Source organism: Clarias gariepinus, chromosome 23 (assembly GCF_024256425.1).
Source record: "Clarias gariepinus isolate MV-2021 ecotype Netherlands chromosome 23, CGAR_prim_01v2, whole genome shotgun sequence".
Taxonomy (NCBI): Eukaryota; Metazoa; Chordata; class Actinopteri; order Siluriformes; family Clariidae; genus Clarias; species Clarias gariepinus.
This window is the reverse complement of record NC_071122.1, coordinates 24,039,069-24,059,087: the sequence shown is the minus strand read 5'-3', so window position 1 is coordinate 24,059,087 and position 20,019 is coordinate 24,039,069. Positions and strand designations below refer to the sequence as shown.

The 20,019-nt window shown below is 40.4% G+C and overlaps 1 protein-coding gene across 3 annotated transcripts in view; it reads left to right on the top strand.

Annotated features, from left to right (window-relative positions):
- The first annotated feature begins 8,363 nt into the window (after positions 1–8,363).
- slc38a3a (solute carrier family 38 member 3a) overlaps positions 8,364–20,019 on the top strand; it is a 50,890-nt gene continuing 39,234 nt past the window's right edge. Inside the window, exons 1-2 of one of the 3 annotated variants that reach the window (XM_053483976.1) lie at positions 8,364–8,562; positions 10,675–10,728. The gene's annotated coding sequence lies outside the window, so the exon portion shown is untranslated. The remainder of the gene's footprint in view (positions 8,563–10,674; positions 10,729–20,019) is intronic. The other 2 variants (XM_053483975.1, XM_053483977.1) reach the window with 2 other exon arrangements.

Genomic DNA, 20,019 nt, shown 5'->3' with positions numbered 1-20,019 from the left:
CCCTCCCAAAAACAAATTAGTTCCAGTTGTCACTCGTTCCCTCACAAGCCTTCCTGTTATCTCTCCCTTAAAGTTAATAAGACAAAAATGCGCATCATTTCATGTTAGAGGAACTGCAAGGAGTAAACTGATTTGTCATGAAGAGCTCAAGTTACAGCTTTATCTTTTACGAAATGCTGACACTGGAGACTCCTTCTATCCATGTTACAAAAATGTGAAATTCATTTATTTATTAGTTTTCTATGGAATGGCAATCCTACCATCCTTGTAAAAATTTCACGTTACTATAGAAATAAAAAAATTATTAAAGCAACTTTCTGTTACTTAGAATATTAATTAATACCTTCTGACCAATCGGAATCCAGAACTCAACATAACCGCTGGCTGATATAGGATATAAAATCTCCAGGTTCACTCAGGTCATCCCGGTTCCACTGGACGTTCCACAAATAGACTCATCTGACCTGTATGAACTAAGCATAAACACTCAAATGAATTTGCTCTTGATTTAGCCGGGCTTTCGGAGCCTTTTGGAACATGGATGGTTTCAGTGGTTTCTCGGTTTCTCTCTAAATAAACCTTTGGTTGTTTGTTCTCGGCCTGCGTCACGTCTCTGACCTGTACGCTACATTCGGCTTGTTCAGACTCACAGGCTGAACTGTTTTTCCTCTCATGCATCCTAGAGTTTATCTAACAATCTTTTCAGAAATAAAATTACTAATAAAAAAATACAGGACACTGTAACAGGACACAATGTAAAGCTGAAAAGAGAAACGAACGTCTCAGAAAACATCGTCCTGGCTCTGTGAAGCTCTTGTTAGAGCACGCACCGAATATAATTTTCAGCTTGAAGTGTGACGTGCCAGACTGATGATGATGTGTGAAGCCCAGCAGCTTTCATTTGTCTTTTCAAAGTTGCTATTTTGGGAATTAACCTAAAAATACCTTGAGCCTTCCCGAGAACTGATGATTGCTTTGGGAAATGTTGTGCTTGTTACTTACAGAGATCTCACTGATACCAAACTAAACATTCCCATAGTGTGTGTGTGTGTGTGGGTGTGTGGGTGTGTGGGTGGGTGGGTAGGTGGGTGTTGTGTTAAAGACTGCTGTGTTAAAGACGCTGCAGTTAAGATCCAATATTAAACTTTTATTATTTCAGCTGGAAACTGATTTCCATATCAGCTTATACAATCAGACGAGGCTATGCTCATGAGATCCATCAGTTTGCCAGTTCTGATGTGTTTTATTTAAAACACTCATTTCTTTCCTCAGGCGATCAATGGAATTCCTGATATCATGTTATCTAGGATTTTTATTGGCTCACACGAGCAAAGCTTGAATTAAAGGTCAGTGTTCGCTCAGATAAAATCAACATGACTGGAAGCAAAAGTGTCAGAACCACGTGTCCTTCACTCTTCAGTCATCTCCAGCATCATTGTAGAAAGAAGTCAAAAATTATGATTCTTAAGTATAAGTTGACTTTAGAAGTTTTATTTGTCACATATAGAGAGCATCTCGAAAAATTAGAATATCAAGAAAAAGTTAATTTTCTTTCATAATTGCAATTAAAAAGTGTAACTCATATATTCTAGATTTATTACTGGTAAAATAAAATATTTCAAGCCCCCTTGTTTTAATTTTAGTGATTAGAACTTATTACTCATGAAAATAAAAAAAGTATCTAAAAAATTTAAATATAGTATAAATATAAGTATAAATATAGAATACATACCACATATCTCTTGGTCTAGATCACTACATGCATAGGGAAGAACGCGGACTTGACAGCTGTACAGATGACAATAATCGACACCGTCCACAAGGAGAGAAAGCCACTGAAGGTGCTGTATTGAAGCATGTCAATGAAAAGTTGACTGGAAGAAAAAAGTGTTAGGAAAAATTGCACAAGCCACAGGAATGTCCGCAGCCTTAGGAAGTTTGTCAAGCAAAGTTGATTTAAGAACTTGGGAGAGTTTCACAAGGAGCAGAATGAGGCTGGAGTCAGTGCATCAGGAGCCACCACGCACAGACATCTTCAAGAAATGGGCTACACCTGTTGAAATCTTCTTGTCAAGCCAACCCTGAATAAGAGACAACATCTTACCTGAGTTAAAGAGACAAAAAGACCATTGCTCAGTGGTCCAGAGTCCGCTTTTCAAAGGAAAGTAAATTTTGCACTTTATTTAAAAATAAAGTTTCCAGAGTCTAGAGGAAGAGCAGAGTGTCACAGAAGTCCAGTGTGAAGATTTCATAGTTGTTAAAGATTTGGAGTGCTGTGTCACCTGCTGAAGTTGGTCTACTGTGTTTTATCAAATCCAAATTCAACACTGACATCTACCAGGAGATTTCAGAACACGCTTCATGTTTCCATCTGCTGACAAGCTTTATGGAGATAAAGGTTATGGTTGATTTCCTTTTCCAGCAGGACTTAGCACCTGGCCACAGTGCCAAAACCAACACTAACTGCTTTGCTGACCGTGACGTTACTGTGTTTGACTGGCCAGTCAACTCACCTGACCTGAACCCCACAGAGAATCTCTGGGATATCGTCAAGAAAAAGATGAGAAACAGCTGAACCAACAATACAGATGATCTGAAGGCTGCTATCAAAGCTACCCAGTCTTCAATCATGTCTCAGCAGTGCCACAGGCTGATCGCTTCCATGCCGTGCCGTATTGATGCAATAACTCCTGCTAAGGAAGCCTAATTAAGTAGAAAGTGCATAAATGAAGATCATTTTTCTAATCTTAGGAAATATTCTTAAAATTGGGAGATTCTGGATTTTTTTATGTGAGCTGTAAGCCGTAAAAAAAAAAAAAAAAAGGTGGAAATATTGTACTTTACATGTCAGGGGTCAAGAATATGTTCATTATTGGTTCATTTATTTTTGTTATTGTTTTAACTTTTCACAGTACTGTATATTTTAGGATGCTTTGTACTTTAGATCATGGTGAACTTCTTCTCTTTGTATATCAGTGGTCAGAACACAGGGTCAGAATTGATTTTGCAGCCCTGGAGGAATGATGATTAATTGCCTTTTTCAAGGACCCAACAGTGACACCTGACGGTCCCGGGACTTAAACCCTATACCTTCTCATTATTAACGTAAAAGCCTTAACTGTACAGTATGAACCAGGGTTGCCCAAGCAAGTGATGTTTTTTTTTTATTTGTCTCTTGTGGATGTCTAGCAGACATTACCATTTACTGCCAGTGGGCGTGGCCTGTATATATGCCAGTTCCTCCAGAACTCTGTTCTTCACCACAGCTCTGAACTCTCTCAACTCTCCTCATGTCTATTCCGGGCCTTGTCAACATTCACAAGCCTCTCTAGAGCTTTTCTCTCTCTTTCCCTCTCTTTTAAACCTCACTACAGAACATCTTAAAGAATACGGGATGTTCTCGTCCACATTTATTTTGTTCACAGAGGCCCTGATGGGTCCTTTGAATTCAGGAGACATTATGCAAGTTGTTATATTCGATGTCTCCGGAGCCTCCGCGGCGGGGGTAATCCCAGACGATGGAGCACCTGGGCAGCTTGTGGAATTCCTCTCACAGGGTAGAACAATGCTCAGAGGCCCGAGGCTCAGGAAACACTGTGGAGCACCCCTGGGTGAGAGTTCGGAATTGGGCCAAAAAGTGTGCGAGTGTTCGGAAGAGAGACAGGGTAAAGAACATGTGTATATCGGCATGCGTGAGTGTGAGAGAATCAGAAAGAAATGTGTGTGTGTATGTATGTGTGTGTGTCACCCTGACACTTCCGGAGGGGTCTCTGAACCTCTCTGAACTCCTTCTGTGAAAGCTCTTTCTGGAACTGGATGTGCGGAGAAAAACAACAAACAGGAGCTTGTGTGCTATGACAGATGTCCCACGCCGATAAACCCATCAAAGATCTTCCTCACGTGCGATTATGTAATACTTACCCTGAGCGCACGTTCTCCTGCTGCTTCTACCCATTTCCCCACAGCGCTTACTCCACTCACACCACAGCTCTGTCGCGTTCTTCATTCCGATTGGTCGGATTTTCTACAGCAGCAGCTTTGACAGTAGTGCAGCTGCAGATCACAGGGCCTTGTATGGCAGACATTGCACATAATTAAACAAAAATACAAAACTGTGTATAATCTGTGATATGATCAAGTTTTTTGGAAGGAGTGTATTTAACATCATTTATGGAAGGAGTCTCCGGTGTCAGTGCTTTGTAACCAAAGTAAAGCTAGAGAAACATGGGAAAGAACATCTATTCATAGCTGCAATAACATATGTAAGAACTGGTTTTATGGATGTTCAAAAGTACTTAATAAATAAAATGTAATGGTTGGCAGGGTGTTGTGATATAAGAGGAACAAAACACATGAGGGTGTGCCGCTATTGGAAAGTAATCACTTTGGGCTATGATGCCGAATTATTCTTTATAATATGAAGCTGTTTTAAATGAAACATTCTCTTTTCTGATGAGAGAAAAATGGTGGTTTCTGAAGACCGTGCAGAGAAGCAGAGAGCACATAAATGCCCTCAATGAATAATATTTTTGTAGGAAACCGTCCATGTTTGTGCCATACAGTATTACGATCAGCTCGGTGCAGCACAATAGAGCCTCCGCAGACATTCGATCAGGCTTTCAGAAGGTTAACCGTAATCGGATTTGATCGTTAGATGCTACTACAGGAAGCAGCAGAACATGTTAAATGGAGTTAATTGTCTGTGAGGAGATGGCCTCTGTCTGCCGTTAATCATTAGTGGATCTGCGGGTAAAAAAAAATATTTTACGGAAGGAGAGACATTAGGGTCGATAATCACAGAGTGTTAAGCGGTCAAGACAGTGATTGTTTTTTTTTTTTTCATTGAAGGTCAACATTGTTTGCTAGCAGAAATATTTGTGCCTGAATTGAAGTGTTCTCAGGCTTCATAATAAAAAAAGAAAATGTAGTGAATGTGCACAGGAGTCATATTCAAATAAATTCTATCTACAGTTAGTAACATATAAAGCACAAGCTTGCGTATAGGAATCTGTGGTTTATACACTACCAGTCAAAAGTTTGAACACCCCATTTACAGTAACTCCATGGTTTTTCCTGATTTTTATTTCTTTCTACACTGTAAAACAATACTGAAGGCGTTCAAAATACACAATAGTCTCCTTTGAACAGTTATATAGGGCCAGGGGTAGCTCAGTGGTTAAGGCATTGGACTTAGGTTCTGAAGATCCCAACCCCACAACCACCAAGTTGCCACTGTTGGGCCCTTGAGCGCGGCCCTTAACCCTCAACTGCTCAGATGTGTAATGAGATAAAAATGTAAGTCGCTCTGGATAAGAGCGTCTGCCAAATGCCTAAATGTATATAGCTGACTATATTGAGCTGTATCTGCTCCTTTTTTTTTGTAAAGCCTCATAACGGCTCTAATCTGAGGTGCTGTTTAAGAGGTTAATTGGTGGTTTCTGAGGCTGGTGACTCTAAATAAACTTCTCCTCTGCAGCAGATATCAGTTTTGGTCTTGTTTTCCAGGGAAGGTCTTCATGAGAGACGGTTTCATTGTGGAGCTTGATAGGTTTTGCAAATGCACTCGACACAATACTGTTCTTGCAAGAACTGCTCCAGAACAGCTGACCTTCATGGCGGTACTATACATGCTATGGCTAATATTACTTCTGTTACAGAGACAATGCTAATAGCTAGTGTCTTTCAGTCAAATTAAATATTTTCTTTTAATCCTTTCAACATTCAAAGACAAAGCGTACAACAGAAACGAGCAATTTTGTCGTTTCTAACTATATTAGCTATCTCGCTACAGTACTTCCTCTCCATATGGACAGTAACTTATTTTCATGTCCTTTATTCCACTCTCATAAAAGTTTTCAGTGTGAAAGTTAGTAAAAAAGTCAGACCATCCCTACATGAATCTATGCTTTTTAAATAAATACTTTTTTATATTAAGCGCTGGAAACGCTGGTTTAACGGCTATCAACATTTGAAAAAAACAAGAAGAAACTGGCAGAATGAGGAGCAACAAGCTCATCCATCCAGCTGCTGTTCAGACCCCAGAGCAGCCCCGAGGTAAACTTTCCCCCAGTGACTGATGGGCGATGTGGCCTGCTGGGCTGGATGCAGCTGCAGAGAGACTCCCGTGGGCCCTCGGGCGGGAGACGGGGGCCTTCTTCTTTAAAAAACCGCAGACTCCTCATGTTTACGACGGCATGCGATATTTAAAACACGCTTTGAAGTCGGGTAGGTTGCGTGGGTCTTGTGTGTCGTGGTGCTCACACTTGCAGGAGGATGCTTTTTTATAGATTTTGTGTTTTATTAATTTTAAAAGCAAAATCTGAATCCTAGCGTGAGATGAGCAGGTGTGCTAGCGCAGGTGTTCAAACAGCAGAAATAATAAAGGAACAGAGCCGACAAAAGTTTGCTTCTAATATTTTACTTTCAACTTGCCTTATGCCTCATAGTCTTCTAGTTGGTACTGTGATTAGCAAGCTGCCCTAAACTCAAGCTTTTTTCTCAGTAAAAGTAATGCATTTCTTTGTTCTATTCTTGATTTGATGCTTTAAAACACATTTTTGTCACTGTACGTCGTGGCATGAACATAACTATGGCCTCTTTCTTTTTTTCCTCTTAAAGCAGAAGCATCATTTTGTTTTGGAAAATAACTGTAGGAAATGCAAGTGACATACTTGTGCAATGAGTTTCCATTAATAATGTCAAAGGGTTTTTATGATAATGGAACATTAATGAAAATAAATTCAACAACAATACAAGGTCTTGAACTTTGCTCTCTAAATGCTGGGACAAATATTTTCACCAAAGTCTAGTCTTTATGCTCCCTAACAAGTGGTTTTTTTATGGGGACACAACTGTTTAGTCCCAATCCTGTGGAAATGGAAATGGAAATGCTTTTCCTTTCACTATTAAACATAACTCAGGTTTCTGTCTGACATTTTTTACCATGCAACTTCACCAAGTGTTTAAGTGATCTCCATGTTTTTCAGACCACATTTCTTCCTCAGAGTTGATGGCTCAGCACTGTCCTTGCAGTTATTAATATTGTATTGGAGAGATCTTACCTCAATTCCCGTCATTTCAAATCTCCTGTGTTTCTTGTTTGCTTGATGCGGGCCAGTAATTGACCATTCTAAAAAGGAAATACCAAGACAAACATTTATTTGTGCTGGAATGCTTGTTTAGTTCGTTGGCAAGCACGGAAATTCCACTGGAAAATAATTCCTTTGTGGGGAGTCAGGTTTAACCCATAATGTGATCATTTATAGTAACTGTGGTCAAAAATCACAAATATCTGTCAATGTGAGAAGTTGTTGATTAAAATTAATATAGTTAAATAAAGTATAATAACTCGTATGGTGGCACAGTGGCGTAGTGGTTAGAACTGTCTGTAGGGTCCAGGGTCTGGGTTCGACCCTGTATTTAGGATAAAGAGGTATAGACGATGAGTGACTGAGTGAAAGCGATCACTCACATCATCGACAGGATGATGACAAATACACAGAACAGCTATGAGTAGAGTAACGAAGATGTTGAAACGTGATCCCATGTCTTGAACACGAAGTGTGTATTAAACGCACCTCAGAGTGTTAAATCAACACCTACAGTGTTTAATTCTGGAACAAACAAACCCTGGAAGATTTCGAGCCAGATATGTGTTACTGTCTGAGAGCAGAAAACACTATAACTGGTATTCATGCATCCTTGCACATACTGTACAGGATGGGAGCAGGTGAGCACCACATAAGAGAAATGACACCCTGAGGTGGTGTGACGTCACGCCTTGATTTCGTCACGAAAGGCGTCAAACGACCCAGAAACCAATGTTGCCAGATTCTTTTTTTCATTTGCTGTTCAATCTGTTCTCTCTCTCTCTTTCTCTCTCTCTGTCTTTTCTCATCGGAAGGTTGCCAGATTGGACAGTATAACATTCATAATAAAACATGTATACTGTATTAAACTATGACTATAATTTTAATATAAGGAATAAGAGAACATATATGTATGCACAATCTGGCAACAAAGACACGCGTCTAATTCAATTAAATCATAAAGCATTACTGTTGCCATTGCTTTCGACTCACTTCAAACACTATGCTTATTAATTACTGAAATGCAGGTGCAACTAATCAACGAAGTAATTTACAATGTTCATATTTATTAATACCACAGGTGATTCTGTGATTAATGCATTACTAATTTACTGAACTTTGCAACCCTGAGACAAGAGTTTTATAAACAAGCTCAAAATAAATGTCTGATAATTAACTGTTAAGCAGGCATGTTTTTTTTCTCCATCGGCGTGTGCGTCCCCGTGAGATGCACGAGCTTCACGGAGTGCCGGGTGACCGTAGCAGAGTGGGCGGAGGGAAAAAACGGGGTCTCGTTCCAGCCCAGTTTAAAACCCTCCGCCACTCTGTGATCGGACAGTCTGAGTGGGGAGGATTAGAGCGGCACGGAGCGTTTCATCACCGGCTGTGTTTATTACCCACCGACAGAGAGAGAGAGAGAGAGCGGCGCGTGAGGATCCTTCTCAGCTCGTCGGTGTAACGGATCGTGTGCTCGGTAAGAGTGAGATAAACACTTTATTCCGGTGGTGTGTTGTGTCATTGATGGCTCGGTCACATGTCTGACGTTTAGTTTGATCATCGTGGCTTCTGTGCGTGTATGTGACCGCGATTTTACTCAGCTAGATCTCCGTTATACCGAATTCCCGTTATAGAATACCTGTTTCCCGTTATACTGAATTATATAACGAATCCCGGCGCTCCCTGATCCCCCGCCGCTCTCCCTCACTCGGTGTACAGGACAGGAGGTTCAGCTTTAGATTTCCGATACATTGTTGCAAATTCTAACGACCACTTAAAAAAAATGACCAGCTCCCGTTACTCGGTATCCAGAGACCCCGGTTACAGCGCGCTGCCTCCCGGTACGGAGCACTGAGCCCTGATATAAAGTATTGGCCCCCAGTACAGTATACTGAGCCTTTCTATAAATTATTCATCCCCAGTACAGTGTACTGACCCTTGATATAAAGTATTCGCCCCCACTAAAATGTACTGACTCTTTCTGTAAAGTATTGGTCCCCGCTTACAGTGTACTCACACCTGATATAAAGTATTGGCCCCCGCTTACAGTGTACTGACCCTTTACAGTACATAAAATATTGGCCCCCGCTATAGTGTACTGACATGCATATTTAAAGTATTGGCCCCCTCCTACAGTGTACTCACCCTTGATATAAAGTATTAGCCCCCGTAACACTGTACAGACCCCTGATATAAAGTATTATATATTTATTCTATATTTATTATATATTTGCTCCGGCTTACAGTGCACTGACCCCCGATTTAAAGTATTGGCCCCCACTTACAGTGTACTGACACCTGATATAAAGCATTGGCCCATGCTACAGTGTGCTGACCCTTTACAGTATATAAAATATTGGCCCCCGCTATAGTGTACTGACATGCATATTTAAAGTATTGGCCCCCTCCTACAGTGTACTCACCCTTGATATAAAGTATTAGCCCCCGTAACACTGTACAGACCTCTCATATAAAGTATTAGCCCCCGCTACAGTGTACTGACCCCTGGTATAAAGTTTTGGCCCCCGATACAGAGTATTTACTCTTTATGTAAAGTATTGGCCCCCACTATTCAATTCAATTAAATTCAGTTATATTTTCTGTTAGGTATTCATCCCCGATACAGTGCACTGACGCTTTATATAAAGTATTGGCCCCTGCTTACAGTGTACTGACCCCCGATACAATCTATGTGCCCCCTTGTACAGTGTACTGACCGTTTATATAAAGTATTGGCCCTTGCTATACTGTACTGACCCCTGATTTAAAATATTGGCCCCCGATACAGTGTACTGACCCCTGGTATAAAGTATTGGCCCCCGTTAACCACTGTTCAAATTGTTGGCCTCCGCTACAGTATACTGACCCCTTTTACAAAGTATTGGTCCCTGCTACACTTTACCGACACCGATATAAAGTATTGGCTCTGGCCACAGTGTACTGACCGACGGTACAAAATATTGGCCCCCCCGTTACATCAAACTGGCCCATGTTACAGCACAGTGGCCCTTGTTACATTATACTGGCCCCTGTTACAGGGTACTCACATCTGTTGTACTTAACTGACCCTTGTTTTCAGTGTACTGTATATACACCTGGCACAGTGTACCGACGCTCGTTATAATGTACTGACCCCCTTACAGAATACAGACATGTGTTACATGGTATTGGACCTCTTCACAAGATAGTGACCTCCGTTATCGGGTTCTGACACTCACTTATAGTCTACTGACTCCCCGTTACAGGGTTTTAAAACCAAATATTCTGACACCCATTACAGGGTAGGCTACCGTGTTACAGTGAATAGAGTATCAACCCCTGCTACTGTCTACCCGAAATCAGTTCCAGGACTATAGGGATTATCTTCGTTTAAAACTAAAACAATACGAGATAAAAAAAAAATATTTATTATTTATATATTATATATTTCCTCTATTTAAACCCCTCAGGTCTTCAGGTTCATTAGTAAGCCTAATGCTGTCATAAGTAAACAATGTTTCTCATTAAGGATCTGTTTTATAATTCTTTTTGTAAATGTGTCCCAGCAAACAAACAAAAAGACAACAGAAATCATTATTTGTCTTGTTAGACACAAAGATCTGTACCTGTGAACTGTGGCTGTTTTTGCTCACCTGGGTCGCAGGTAAGAAACAGACACATGACCCGGTTAAACTAAATGATGATGATATAATATCATTAAAGTCATTGAGGTTTAGTTTAGCACATTCACTGACAATAACACCATCAGTTGTGTTTCATCTGTGACCATCTACTCTGTAGTTTTTATTCTTCCTGAATGATCCTGTGATACGATCATGATCTGAAATGAGTTATGAATTTCATTACAGTTCAGCCCGGGGGTGTCTCCCCCCTCTCAATCAAATTTACTGCCTTTAAACGGTTTGAGCTTCCTCGTTTCATTTTACTGAATTGAACTTCTAGACAGCATGTGAAAGTACATGTGGATTTATTGGGAGAAAGATTTCATGTATGTGTATTATATTTGTTGCATGAAAGTTATGGTTTGTATGACAATCAATGGCCTATGGCTTGTGTTTAGAATGATGGGAAGTGTGAAATAATGGTGGTGGTGTTCAGTGCAGTAGAGAAAAGTGTGTGTGGTTAGTTATTTTGGAGGAATATAATGTTGAGTGACACTGGGATTTGGGTCATCTTGGTTTTCTGATGTTTAAGATAAACAGGTATGTGTGGTGTCTTCCAGGGACATGGGATATCAGAATATCATCTTGATGGAAATTTTTATTATAAATGTGAAAATTACTGTAAAAATCACTGAACCAACCCATACATACAAGCATTTAAAAAACTCTTAACTGTCTCTCAGTTAAATATGTATTAGATAAGATTTCTAATTTAATTGTGTCAAATGTTAATTCAGACTGATGTGCATAAAAAAATGAAATGCATATCTTTTTAATCACAATATTCTGCAATTTATTATAGGTAATAAACATATAGTCAGGAAGTTATGTAGAGTTTGTCGATAATTTAAGTATTTGTTTCATTTTTTAAATATTTTGAGATGATAAATCAATATTGGCAAACATCCTCTTAATGAGATATTAAAGAGATATTAAATCCATTTAATTTGTCCAGTTATTAAAGATTAGCCTCAATAAATATGTTTAAATATAAAATGCTACACTGGTGGGTCTGCATCAAGGATCGGCTCCATCTAATCTCCATGGACTATGATGTTTGCAGATGACATTGTGCTTTATAGCGAGAGCAGGGAACAGGTGGAAGAAAATTTGGAGAGGTGGAGGTATGCTCTGGAAAACAGAGGAATGAAGGTTAGCCGCAGTAAGACGGAATACATGTGTGTGAATCAGCGAGTATCAGCGAGAATGAAAGGAAAGGTGTACAGGACAGTGGTGAGACCAGCGATGCTCTACGGCTTAGAGACAGTGGCGCTGAGGAAAAGACAGGAGGCAGAGTTGGAGGTAGCAGAGCTGAAGATGTTGAGGTTCTCTTTGGGAGTGACAAGGATGGATAGGATAAAGAATGAGTTCATTAGAGGGACAACCCACGTTAGATGTTTTGGAGATAAAGTCAGAGAGGCCAGATTGAGGTGGTTTGGACATGTTTAGAGGAGAGATGGTGAATATATCGGTAGAAGGATGCTGAGGTTGGAACTGCCAGGCAGGAGGTCTAGAGGAAGACCAAAGAGGAGATTTATGGATGCAGTGAGAGAGGACATGAAGTTAGTTGGTGTGAGAGAAGAGGATGCAGAGGATAGGGTTAGATGGAGGCAGATGATTCGCTGTGGCGACCCCTGAAAGGGAACAGCCGAAAGACAAAGAAGATAAAATGGTACACTAAGTAGGTGCATATCGCAGTTCAAATCAGAATCACAATACAGTATGTGTCAAAATACCGGTAGATTTTTTTGGTCAAATTTTAAAATTCCCATAGTCCAATTCCTGACTATGTGTATATGACCTATATGCAGCCTTTTGTGATAAAAAATGATTTTGTTTTGTTGTTTGTTTGTTTGTTTTTGTTTGTTTTTAATTGTTTTTCATGCACATCATGCTGAATTAACATTTGACACAATGCTAAGTTGGCACCAGTAGGAGAACATTGTGTTCATGCCACGAGACAGAACAGGACGTCCAGTATCCTGATATCATCACGCTTCATGTTTCATTTATCATAAGTTGTGTTAAACATTCATAGTCCAAACTCTCTGAGTGCACTGAGACCAAGTTAAAAAACAGAACTAAATAATACAGTACCAGCCAAAAGTTTGTACACCCCTTAGTCATTCCTGATTTATTCTACTCTGTAAAATAATCTCTTTGAACAGTTGATATTGAGATGTTTATCTGCTACTTCTGCTCTGTAAAGTTTTATAATGGCTCCAATCTGAGGTTCTGGTTGTTAATTGGTGATTTCTGAGGCTGGTAACTAAAAGTTTCATCATGTTGCTTAATGGGTTTTACAAACGCATGCGACATGATACTGTTTTGTAAGAACTGTTCAAGAACAGCTGACCTTAAAATGTCTTAAAATAACAACTGTCTGTTGTTGTTACTTAATTACTTAATGCTATTTGTGTTATTCCATAGTTTTGAAAAAAAAAAATCCAGTATTGTTCTAGAATGTAGAAAATAAATACAGACTACAGAAGTACAAATACAAAATACAGAAGTTCTGTGTGCAAAACTTTGACTGGTGCTGTAGATCTGAATATCATACTGTGTAATATTTGTAATAAACACTCGTAACCAAGTTATGTGTATTGGAGGTGCGGATGAGGAGATACAGATCTGCTTTTAAAAATAAAAAACAATTTGTTGAAAAATAGTAATGTCATTTGAAATTGCTGTTTTTTCTGCATGTTCAAACAAATCAATTATTTAACACATTTATAACTTACATTTAAAATCTGCTAAATTGTACATTCATTAAATCCTTTATTGTATTTCTATTTATTTTATTCATTTGTGCATTTAAAATTGGCTGAGCTTCTAAACCATTTTTCTGTACTGCATTTAAACCGTTTGTGTTTTGTTTTGTTTTAATAATTGGACACGTCATGAGTGTGTCTAAACGGTAGGTGTGTGTTCCCTCAGTCGTGTTACTCAGGGTCATGACGTGGGCAGTGTGTAATGCTTGCATGGAAGAAATGCCCACACGAGGATTTTTTGTCTTTCCGTTCACACACTACAAATAGTTCCTAGGTAGGAGTAGACAGTAAATAGATTCCTCCTATCAGTGAGGTCTACAGTTTTATTGTTTACATAAAAACCACACACGAATATAGGTCCTCCTTTAAATGCCACGGGTACACAGGGAAGCTGGAAGGAGTTTTTATTTGTATTTAAATAAATAAATAAATAAATAAATAAATACTGTAAATCGATGCTGAGATAGCAACCAATCACACGCTGTGACTGAACACGCGGAGATCTGATACTGTAAGAGCCGTATTTGTGGCCAAAGTCTGTTTTGGAATCAAGGCCATCACACTGGAAAGACCCACGAGTGGGTCACAAGTTAAGTCATTAGTGTATGCATGTGTGTGTGTGTGTGTGTGTGTGTGTGTGTTTGCATGTTCTTTTGCCTGGTGGTGGAAAATCTCATTGCGTTGCAGTCTTGTAAAAAAAGGAAGCAGGTGTGTGTGTGTGTGTGTGGGGGGGGGGGGGGGGGGGGGGTAGGTGCAGCTCACTGATTAAGATGTAAATATTTTAATTCTATTATTTGTAACCACAAATCAGGATTTGTTTGTGTTACATTAAATTAATGTACTTATTATATGAAATGCAGAGAATAGAGAAACCAAAAATTGTACTCAAGTAAGAGAAGCTGTGCTTCAAAACAATATTAATCAAGTAGAAGTAAAAAGTAGTCATCCAAAATATTACTCAAGTAAGAGTAAAAAAGTATTATAGAAACGTGAATAGGGTAGCTCAGTGGTTAAGGCATTAGACTACAGTTCGGAAGATCCCAGGTTCAAACCCCACAACCACCAAGTCGCCACTGTTGGGCCCTTGAGCGCGGCCCTTAACCCTCAACTGCTCAGATGTGTAATGAGATAAAAATGTAAGTCGCTCTGGATAAGAGCATCTGCCAAATGCTTAAATGAAAAGATACTCAAGTACTGAGTAACTGTTTCATCATAATGTCCGATTTATTTATTTTTTATTTTAGAAATGATGTAAGCAGCCAGACAAAATTATGAAATAATGAACACATTCTGGTGTCTCCAAATAATAAAATAAATTAGATAAAATAAATGAATAAAACTAAATATAAAATTCACAAAATAACAAATTAAGGAACAAGAAACACACATGTCCTAATCTCGCATTTTTCACAACATAAAGCTTTTGGATCAAATCCCTACTGTAGGTAACATGTACTCTATGTGTGAACAGTGTAAACTATTTCCAGTGTAAGATTTACTGTATATTCAGTCGCCAACGGCTCAGCAGATAGAAAATAACATTAGAACATACAGTATGTACAGTAGAAGAGTCTCACGTTACCATAAACTGTGTCCAGCAGAACAGATGTAAGAAAAATATATTGTTTAGCCTCTAGCTTATTTGCTAATTCTATATTTTAACATTGCAACATGAAATAAAACAGCTAAACTAACCGCGACATGTTTCCTTCACTTTCTACCGCGGCTGAAGATTTTTATTCCCGCTACGCAGCCAGTTTTTGTGTGGTCATGTGACTACATGTGGTCATTGTTATTGCAGCTGATTGGTCGAACACAGTCATGTGGTCTAACCACCGGCTGCATTTCTCTGGCAAAAATAAAGAATAGCAGTGGCAGTGTGTACCTCCATCCGTATCGTAACTACAGTGTGCATTAAAGAGGGATTAGTGTTCGGGATCCCTCCACCTGCTGCACTACACACTGGGCACAAAACCACGTCCTCTGTGGTTAAACATGAAGCGTTTCACTAAAGGAGGTGTGGCGTCTTGGAGTGTCAGTCTTAGAGATGTAGGTGTGGCCTATGTGCATGAAGGGGGTGTGGCGGAGGAAACCCACCAAGCACTGGGAGAACATGCAAACTCCGTTCACACAGACCCAATGCGGGAATCGAACCCAGGACCTGGAGGTGCAAGGCGACAGTGCTGTGTCAGTGTGTCAATACATTGCCATGAAAGAATTACAATACATAACTGAACTGTACGTTACTGTGAGAGCTTGAGTTCATTAGAGACACTTTAAACAGAGTTGCTCAGTTTGTTGATCAGCATTTCGAAACTCAAAGGAACTCAGAACTTCAGTTCGTCTGTCAAAGAAGAAGAGAACCTCTCTATCGCTCGTGCATTATGGTGTCTGTGAATGTTAATTGGTTAATCTCCGAGTCGCTGACTGCATCCTGGCCCGTGATTGGTTGAGCTCCGCACCATCCTGGTAACATTTCCATCTCTCTGCTGTATCGTTGCTGCCAGGATGCCCTGTGCCCTTTAGCCATGTGACATTGTATACACTCTGACAGAGGATGTGTGTGAGAGAGAGAGAGGGGTCATCTCTTTGTTCGGAACCCGTGATCGGGGTTGGACGGTCGTGGGAAGTGGCACGGGGTGGTGTCGGAGGCGTTCGTCAGGCTGGGGAGTTTACAAACTCTGCAATTGTTCTCGCCGAGCGTTCCAACATCTGTAGGCTTTTCCTCCTTCATCATCAGCACGACACCTGACCTGCCCTGCTCTCGACATCAATATCCCCCTTTATACTGGAACACAAGACACTTAAGCTCGCTAGAGTCACGACTCGGGTCTCCCCAAACACAGTGCTGATTTACACCAGCGTGTGAAGGCATGAGCATTTCCTAATGATGAAGCTGAGCATTCTGGGTGTATAAACAATCATTTATTATTGTTTGGATAAATCATTTGATTTAAGCTTGAACGTTTGTTTTTTGCTGGAAATACAGTACATAACAATGATTTTCGTATTGTAGACATTTTGGTGTGGGTGATGGTTTAGATTGTTGGGTTTAGTTGAAAACTGACCGTGGTTTCAGTCACCTCCAGCTGAACACTGCAAATTTAACATGTTGTGTTTTCATTTTCCAAAACGTCAAGTTGCTTTACTTTTACTGTATAAGTTTTGAATCCCTTCCTCACTGCAACTCCAGACTGTTTTGCACATTTCCCTTACAGGTTCATTAAAGCCTTTCTCCTTCTAATGTTAGAAATAAACAGCACTGCTGTAATCACTAGGATCCCGGGATGTCCATGTGAAGTTTATTACTGCACCACTGGGAGTTTTTGAAAGGTTTCGTTTTTGTTCTGAAACAAAAAACATCCAAAGAAAAACATGTTAAAGTCGAAGCATGCCTAAAAAAACAGTTCTCCCGAGTACACGATGCAAAATGATGTATGCAGACGTCTTCTGATCATTTCTTCATATTTTGCTTCCAGACATTGATGTAGTGTAGTCTTGAGGAACGGTTCTCCAGGCTTCCTGAAGGACTCTCAGCAGTGTTGTTTGTTTGTTACACCACACACACACTGAGATATGAATCATTCAAGCATCAAAACTATTAAACTCGAGGCATGAACAAGCGGGAAACAGGTGCAGACGATGACGCAATGGATGGATGCGGATGGGGGTCGAAGTAGCGAACGTCACACTCTGACATCAAACTCAGGAGACGCAGCGACGCGGTGCTCTCCCTCCCTGACAAACACAAAACGTCAGCTTTTAGTGACTGAAAACAGTTTTTATGTGAGAAGCCAAAAGTCAGAGAAAAACACTTTTAAAAATGCCTGTTTACATAAAAACAATGTGTTAAACTGGAGGACGTGAAGAATTTAGTGAAGTCTTGTTTACTGAAGGAGAAATCATAGGAAAGTGATGAACTTCACTGGCTACAGATGGTCATATTTGTGGGAACAGCTGGAACTCACACAGTGCACAGTTGTGGGTCATGTGACTCACAAACTAGTCAAAGTTCTATAATAATAATAATAATAATTATTATTATTACGATGATGATGATGCAGTAGAAGTTTCATTAAATTTAATCATAATATTCACTATTCTGTCGAATCATTATGACAAAGCAGTAGTGCACTTTTCCCCCCATGTCATATTTTAAAAATAGTATCTGTGCAATATGCTGACATGTACAGTATTTGTGTTTTATATGTATTGGCACCCTGAGTACTCGGCCCTGAGGATAGACCAGGTGCGTTGTTGTTGTTGTTGTTGTTGTTGTTGTTGTTAGCTGTAACTCAGAGCTTTACTGGCCATCATTCTTTTCTATTGACCTTGTGGTTTTAACCTGCAGAAGGCTGGGGATCAAAGCAGCTTGGGCTCTGTGTGTGTGTGTGTGTGTGTGTGTGAGTGTGTGTGTGCGCGTGATTCTTAATGCTGCTTCCTCTGATGCTCGGCAGAGGGTATTAGGAGCGGGATGCTATAAATAAATCCAGTAACCTGTGACTCATTGCACATCACACACTTTGTTATACGGTCGCGTGCAAAAGTATATGCACCCTTACTTCAAAATGTATGGGATGTTGCAGTACGTGATGGTGAGATGTAGCAGAACTTCTCCTACCACCTTGTAGTCGATTATCTTCCCACAGCAGTTGGTCTCGAAATGTTTTTATTTATTTTATACGACACCAGTTGCATTCTGTTTAGGAATGTGTTCAAGAGCGACACATTGTACAGCCTGATGACGTCACAGCTGGACACTAGAGACTCCTTCCGTGATGCTTACAGAAACGTCTTACCCATAACGTCATCAGCAGCCCTTTAAATATCTGATTATTGTTGGGATTCTACTAAATGGATTCTCATACGGAAGCTCGGGCATATCAGGATTTAAAGTGTAATTGTTGTTACTGTGACGTTATATCAGAATCCTGCATCCGTTCCAGGCATCAGTGCAGGTTCTCGTTTATTTTTATCTCTGCCAACCTGAAAAAGCTCTCGCCTAATCCCCAGTGTTCAGTGCTGCATTAGCGCCGCGGCTGCACCCTGCTCTGTCTTCTCTTCTGCTCTGCTTGGTTCAGCAGTTTCAGGTCGGACCGGCACACATCTGATCTCGAGATCTGTATCTGGGTTCCATCTTTTTTTCAGGTGCAGCACGAGGACAGATGGAGGCTCGCGGTGTCCTTGCAGTTTTTTTCCGGTACGTGATGTAGACTTTCGTCTCTACACGCGTCATCGTCACCTGACCGAGTCTCGTGAACCGGGGGCTATTTTTAGACGTGGGGAACGTGTTGGACATGCTGATGTGTGAATTGCTCTCTATCTCTCCTCCAAATCTCTCTTTCTCTCTCCTCTACTGTACATGTGTGTGTGTGTGTGTGTGTGTGTGTGTGTGATGGGGTAAATATGATCCCTTGGAAATGATCTCTTGGAAAGATATCGCTGCTTGTTCAGGGCTTTTTCTCAACAGAGGTCGAAAATGTTTAGTCGAATCGTCGAAATAATGTGAAACAAAGGAAAACGTGCGAAGGAGAGTTTGCACAAGAAATGTGTTTTGTAGCTTCAGTTAAAGGTTAATGAGTTAAACAAAGCGAAACAAATCTGTACCTTAAGGTATATATGATGAGCTGTTATGATTAGGACAAAAGTAATGGCGCCCTTAACGGAATGAGCTGTTAGTGTGTGTCTGAAAGCGCTGCGGTGGCTGAGCTGCGTTATTGGAGAATAAAGTGCATGCTGTGTTTATACGGTGCTCTTTCACTATTTATCCTCCATTTAGTTTTTTCTTCTTTCGCTTTGCCTTTCCTGGAGTTTTTGCATCTTCTGCTTCGTCTCGGCAAACCCACATCACCCATCATATGTTGTCGTCACACTGTTCTTCTATTCACCAACATCTTCTAAACCATTCATGGGATGTTGACCAAACCTCAGGGAGAGCTCAGTGGTTAAAGTGTTGGACTGCTGATCATAAGGTCCCAGGATTGAACCTCAGCACCACCAGAAGGCCCCCGTGGGGTTCTTGAGCAACCCCTTAACCCTCAGCTGTTCTGATGTATAATGTAAGTTGCTCTGGATAAAGTCATCTAGCAAGTTCCATAAATGCTAAGAGGAATAGTGGGCGTGCCGTACTGTGTAACAGCGTCATCATCACCTTTTATATCGTGCTGTGAGGTAATAATATATCTGCTGAAACGTTGGAGCAGCGTGAGGATCGACAGTGAGTTGACCGATGTAAAGTTCTCAGGTAATGGAAGCACATGGGCGGAGCCTTGGGTTAACCTCCAGTTTTTAAAAAATGTATTTCTTTCATCAGATACTGTACAATATACAATATTGAGATGGCACTTCCTCAAATGTGTTTATTTGCTACGATGCTGCACTCATTAGCTACCTTAGCTATCCTCCACAGTAGCGAGCGGTGCGGGGTGTGACTAGAGATTGGGGGGGGTGTTGGGGAGTGTATTGCTTTAGTTATGAACGCTTCTTTTGTGGAGTGATTCA